Below are 6707 nucleotides of genomic sequence, written 5' to 3' on the forward strand. Positions count from 1 at the left end.
TTTTTTTTTTTTTTTACGTGAGGGTTTCATTAGCTCCTTTTTTAACGACCAGGGTAAGCGCCTGTTCCTTGCTTTCTATCACGCCGACATTTACCACCCTCTTCCTAAACCCAAAGTAGCTCGTTTTCTCGCACGTTCTCTCTTGAGAAGCCCGCCGTGAAAACAAAACCAAAACAAACGTCAAACCTCTTTACAATATCAGTATATATGTCAATTACTTTATGTGTATTCACTTTTTGTGTTTAAAAACCTTAAATTTAAGTTATAAACACATTTCAGACATTGAAAGCAGAAAGATAATTACCAACATTACAGTACTAACACAATTTTCGTCAAACATAAAGGTGCTGCATTTGAAGTCTGGCAACTATCTCTCACTTTTTGTGTGTTTTTTCATAGCGCTTTGGGCCGAGTGGTTGGTAGCGTGATTTAATCTGTTTTATCTATTTCAAGCTTAAATCATAGTTATAGAAGCTTTATGGGTGATGTCCACCCTTCCAACCTACGCGTGTGTTGAACATGGGGACCCTGGAAGAACGATCATCGCCGGATAAAATACTGCGCGTCAAAAGTGGATGACATTGCATCAGAACAAAGCGTGTTCGTGTGTCCGCGAGATGAAGACGACAGTGAAGGAGAATTGTACGTTGGTAACATCGTTTTTGCTCGGGTAAGTACGCATTTTTTATTATTCTCTATTTGGTTGGAACGAGTTCTGGTGTTTATGAATCAGTAATTCGCTAGACCCCCATCTCGTTCGCTCTGAGAGCCTACGTGAGTTAGTATACTTATTTGGCGCCCAGTCCACCGTTTCCGCAGAAGTCAGCATCAATTTACGCTGAAGCTAGACCTTGGCTACGATGCTCGCGCTATGGTACACGGCTGCTAATAATTTCACATCACGCAAGGCTCTTTAACACCGGGGCGGTTGTTTATGTGTCTCTCAAACAGTGCCTTTGCGGTTGCAGATCGCAGTCTCAATTTCGCGTGAGTGGCACAACGCTGTGATTAGTCCTGCCTCGTGAATACCCGCGGTATACCAAGAAATAACATGAACAGGAGGTTCCCTGGAAGTGCATGTGAAAACGCGTACACGTGATTCCATGGCTGGCGTCTCGTAGGTGTTGTGAAATCTCTCACCCCCCCCCCCCCACACGAATTCCGTGCAGTGCGCTTCGCAGCTATTGCGCTCGCGAGACCGGCGACCGTACGCCTCGCGGTCTTCGGGCCGCGATATGTGTGTTGTTCTCGTGAAGCTCGACAACAGCGTCGTGAAATTGCCGTACTCGCTCGCCAACGCGCCCCGACAGCGTACGCGTCGACCGGGTGCTGACGGAGTTGTGCTGGAAGAAAAGCAGGCAAGAGCTGAGGGCGCACGAGGTGTAGTTAAACATGAGAATTTACAAAGTGCAAGGTGGAGAAAATAGTATGTAAGGGCAGGAAACGGTGAGAGAGTTCGGGCCGCGCGCCAGCGAGCGAGTGCGGTAATTTAAGTTGCCGAGCTTCACGAGTCCGGCACGAATATGACGACGCCCGTCTGAGAGTTCATACAGGTATAGAATTCACATACGTGCAAATTGAAGGTGAAATGCGCGCATGTGGCCGCGCAGGGAGTTAGCATAGTCTCGGGGTAGTGGGGGAGATTTCACAACGCCTACGAGGCGCCTGCCGATTCTGTCAGAGTAGCTCTCGGGAAGTCTGGGGCTTGATATCAGAGGCATATGTATTGTTTAAATTAGTGCAGAAAATTGAGCCAATTCGCAAGTTCTCATTTTCGCAAAACCGCAGGCCATACAGAGACTAACAAGAAAGCTGTAGGCACTCACTCAACTCGATTTATATTGGAGAATTGAACGTGCAGATACAAGTCAGACATTGAAATGGAGGAGCCTCAACTATCACACACCAGTTCCGATTGAAAGCAAGGGATACAGATGAGCTGCTAGCATGCGTTCCATGCAAATTAGCTCAGTAGCTAGCTTTGCATATATCATGCATACCCCACTCACAGTACCTGTGGGTCTAATAAATACATTCTTACTGTGACCTAAATTTCACTTGGGGTGTTCCGGGAATGTTCTTATTAGTGCCTTGGAGGTTACTGTCTTTAAACGATTAAAAATCTACTTGATGTAAGCATTCGTGCTTTGTGTGTGCTCTTGTATTTCAACAAGTGTCAGCACACTCACAGATTATGCACCTGCAGGTGCTGCTGCTGGCTGTCCTGGGTCAGCTGCCTTCCAGTCCAGTTTCAAAGGCTTTGCCAGGGCCTCCCTTGGCCAACCGACACTGCACCTGCTGTACCCAAGTACTGCCTGGCCTTTCGTTAGTGCTCCGTACGCTTTGCCGCCAGGAATGGTCATTCATCCATCATCTGGCCGCTTGGACCACCCGTTCAGAAGTCAGCGCATTTGCTCGACACATCGGTCCAGGCACTGCTGTCATATCGGTGCAACCACCGATTATGTACTTTCAGGTTAGTTAGTGCATGTTGTGGAACCTGCCATGATGTATACCTGTTAGCAGTTCTGTGGCCTCTGATTATTTGAAACATTTTCATGAAGCAGTGTTGTGCGTATGGAGCGTGTCATTGCTTAGCAGAGATATTGAAGAGAATCTGGGGCTGACGACTAAAGGGCAAGAAGAGAAATTGAACTGACTTTGAAGCAAGTATTCGTATGTAATCAAGCCAAGCAATCATTTAGGATCTTTCGATATGGTTTTAAACTTGCAATACAAACTGGTCTACTTCAGATCATACTGGTATTAATCATACTATACCGAAAAGTACATCCCGCAGTCTGTCGAATTCTGACAGCGCTTTTTTCCAGTCTCTCATGACAGGCTCTAATCTCAATGGTTGGAAGATAGTCGAGGTAGCACCAGTCTTTAAATCAGGAGACGGTACATCACCATTAATTTCCCTAACAAGCACCATATGCAAGGTCGGGAAACATTTCATCCACTCTCAGGTCGCTAATTATTTACAAAATCACAATATCACATTCGAGTATCACCACGGTTTTCACAAGGTTTACATGAGAAACACAACTTTCAGGATTTGTTCACGATCTACATTGATCCATTGACGCAGGCTTACAAACTGCGGTAGTTTTTCTCGATTTTTCTAAAGCATTCAATCGCATTGCACACCACAGACTACTTCTCAAACTTCACCCTAATGTCCTCACTTGAGCAACAGATTTTCATTCTTCTCAAATGCAGTTTATTTCTAATAACTATATACTTCTTTTGCTCGTGCCACTTTGTTGTCCCCCCAGGCAGGTTGCTTGGTCTATCTTCCATGTTGCATATCCTCCCATGTAGGTCTATTTGCAGATGATGTTGTAATTTATCACACAATTTCTTTCAACTACACCGTCAATGCTTTCAATCTGATCTTAACACAATTAACTCCTGGTGCTGCAAATGGCTAATGTCGCTTATCTCGAAAACAAAGTGCATGACTTTAACGGTGGCAAGTCTCGGATTGTAAATACTTACTTCATTAACAACAGCCTGATTACCTCTTGAGACAAAGGTGTTTTGGTAGGCCGGTAGGGGAGGGTGGATTGCATGGTGGATTTCAAGAGGTACATCGATTGGGAAAATAACACGTGTGATTAATATTTTCATTTGCACTCCAAAACTCGCTTTATTTCATATGTTTAACCCACTGCCGTGGCTAGGGTGGTGTGCTGTGGAGGCGAATGTCGGTTAGATACCGCTTGGTGTAGCCGCTTTTCAGATGGAGGCAACACGTAAAGACGCCCGTGTTTTGAGATTTCGATGCGCACAAAAATACCCAGGTGGTCAAAATTAATGCGAAGCCTTCCCCTACAGTGCTCCCCATATCCCAAGTGTAGCTTTGGCGTGTTAAACCACCGTCTTTTTTCATGTTTTTGGTATATTACCAGCTGCTGTAGCAGGTGCAACCTAAAGGTAAAATTATACATAATGTTTCCAAGAGCTAAATATAAAGGCCATATTGAAGTGCGTTTATGGGTCTATCTCATAGCAGTAGTGAAAGGTTATATACTCTGGTGCAGGTTAAGAACGGCAATGGCTCATGTGGTGTAGTCCAGTGTTTGACGGAATGCCGTGTAGGCAGGTAAAAGCATTATTGCAGTGATGAAACGTAGGTCACTGACCAAGTCAAGAAAGCTATTTAACGGTTTCTTGCTTGTTCACGGTGAGCATATGTCGTGGAAAACGATGCTATATATTGGCATTACGCGGCGCAGTGAGTTTGCATAGATATGGTGCAGATTGCCATCCATTATGTTGATAATGTTGGGCGTCGTCTGAACGATGAGGGACTCGAGCAGTAATCGAGAAGATAGATTGCACTCAGTTGTCAGTAATTTTGTCTTGTTCCAGTCGACCACGTGTCCCGTCCTCTCACGGTGCTCTGCCAGTAGACTTGTTTTTGCATGGCCCTTGTTCACTTCGTTCCAGTGCTGCATTAATCTTCTGTGCAGATTGCCCGTTTCGCCAATGTACACTGATTTGCATTCAGCGCATGGAGTCTAATAAACAATACCCGGAAGCTTGGAGTGTGAGAGGGGGTCTTTCACGCTGACAATGTCAGAACATAGCTTGCTAGTGGGCACATGCACGATGTATACACTGCGTTTCTTGAAAATGTGTGCAAGAGTTTCACCGATGGGTGGGACGTAGGTAATTGCTGCACGTTTTGATGCAGTCCTTGTGGTTGACTAAAGCATTATATTCAGAAAGAAGCGAAGAGGGCGACTAGCAGGAATCCGCATTGACATTAGCAGGCAGAAGCGTCTACAAGGCCTGTGTAAAAACGTGCTGCAATTCTCGTCCTACACATCAATCAAGCTTTTGCACGCATTTTCAAGAAACACATTGTGCACATCATTCACGTGCCCACTAGCAAGCTATGTTCTGACATTGTCAGCGTGAAAGACCCCCTCTCATGCTTCAAGCTTCCAGGTGTTTATGTTTTGAACGAAAAAAGGGCCATTTAAAGGTGACACCTCCTTCCTTGCCGATTTCTGATGCCTGATTGTTCAGTTTGTGGGGATAAGTTTAGCAGATTGCTCACATGTCTAACCTGTATTTGTGTTTGAGCAGTCAAACGCTGATATTAGCAGTGAAGTAGGTGAAAATTGTACTTTGATTCTAGTTGTGTGCAGATTACTTACATTGTGTTAATTCGTAGAAAAGCAAAATTGAGGTAACCCTGCTAACTGTTCCACATTGCAGCATTTTATTATGCAAACGTTAAGGAGTTCAGCTGCTTGTTAAAGGTGAAATAAACAGTGGTACAAAAAGAAGAGCATCTACTAAACAGAAATATCTTCACAATCGCAGGATGCCAACGGTCCGCCTACCAACTTGTGTCCTGCATCGTTGCTGCTGGCTGGAGCGGCTCATGGAACATTTTCCAGCTTCTCAAAGTTTGTGGTCAAGCGCTCCTCCAAGTGAAAGATGCTGCAGAGGGATCTTTTGTTTTAATGCCACAATTTCATGTGCTCAGCAGCTAATTTACTCGTAAGGCTTTTTAAATATTCATCACCCGAGAGGGCATGTTACCTTCGTCTTCGGTGGAATGTGTCTGCACTCGGGTTATTTGTGACAGAAACAAGTGAACCGCGTCGTGAGAGTCATTGAGGCCTTGTTGATTGTGCATGCTTCTGAAATGACATTTTCATTCGGCTGAATACTTTCCAAATATTACGATTTGTGAACAAATTATGGTAAAGTCATGATTAGTTGTACTACAGTGCAGGAAGGAAATGCCAACATACGTTTTAAGCACCTCTGATATTTCAGATCGTTGGCTGGTGAGCAATAAAACAAAACTGAATTTTTTAAAAGTAAAATCAAATATTCGTTGTCACCAGTGCATGACCATAGTAAAAGCTATCTAGTCACCAAATTTAGAATTAGACACGAAATGCCAAGAAAAACAGGGAAATAAACTAGACAACTCGCTACAATAAACCAATTCGTAAAATTCCTCAATGTGTATAAAGTGATGATTCAGGCGGGTTAGTAAAGGTGTCAGTGGGTTTACACACCCAACTTGCAGGGAAGCACATGAGCTCTCAATATTAACATGTTTTTAGTGAAGACCGTCTTCCTTCATTAAGCTGCTTTGCACATTGATGCCAGTCTGATAAATGTAGTCCTGAATTTTTGTTATTCCCGGCTGCGGCGGCCGCTTTTCTGATGGAGGCGAAAAGCAAAAACGCCTGTGCGTACGAGATTTCGGCGCACGATAAAGATCCCCAGGTGGTCAAAATTAATTCGGAGCCCTCCACTACGGCGCGCCTCATCGCCTGCGTTGCGTCGGCGCGTTAAAACTAGGGGTGTGCGAATATCATTTTTTTTAATTTCGAAGCGAATTCGAATAATAAAAACAAAGTTCGAATCGAATCGAATATTTTTCGAATACGAATACTTATGGTTTTTTGTAAAATTAATGTTTTCACCATCTAGAGACACAAAAACTGCAACTTTATTGCACAACAAATCGCACAAAGTAAAATTAGGAATTACACAATACCATTGCACTCAACAGATTAAGGTCTGCACTCACTTAAATGTTAACATGGAGAAAGGTTAACTGCTCGACATGTTCGGGGAGCAGTGACAACCTCCTGCTCGTCACCACTTTACCAGATATCGAAAACAGCCGCTCACTTGAGACACTAGTAGCTGGCATGCCCGAG

At 44.1% G+C, this 6707-nt stretch overlaps 1 long non-coding RNA gene across 1 annotated transcript; it reads left to right on the forward strand.

The window, feature by feature from the left end:
* The first annotated feature begins 519 nt into the window (after positions 1-519).
* Positions 520-6296, forward strand: LOC144164096 (uncharacterized). Its single transcript, XR_013321047.1, has 3 exons — positions 520-670; positions 2207-2476; positions 5344-6296. It is a non-coding gene; the product is annotated as an uncharacterized LOC144164096 (long non-coding RNA).
* Positions 6297-6707: the final 411 nt, after the last annotated feature.

This window comes from Haemaphysalis longicornis, unplaced genomic scaffold (genome assembly GCF_048455015.1).
Source record: "Haemaphysalis longicornis isolate Haplotype H1 unplaced genomic scaffold, Haemaphysalis longicornis Haplotype H1 scaffold_13, whole genome shotgun sequence".
NCBI lineage: Eukaryota > Metazoa > Arthropoda > Arachnida > Ixodida > Ixodidae > Haemaphysalis > Haemaphysalis longicornis.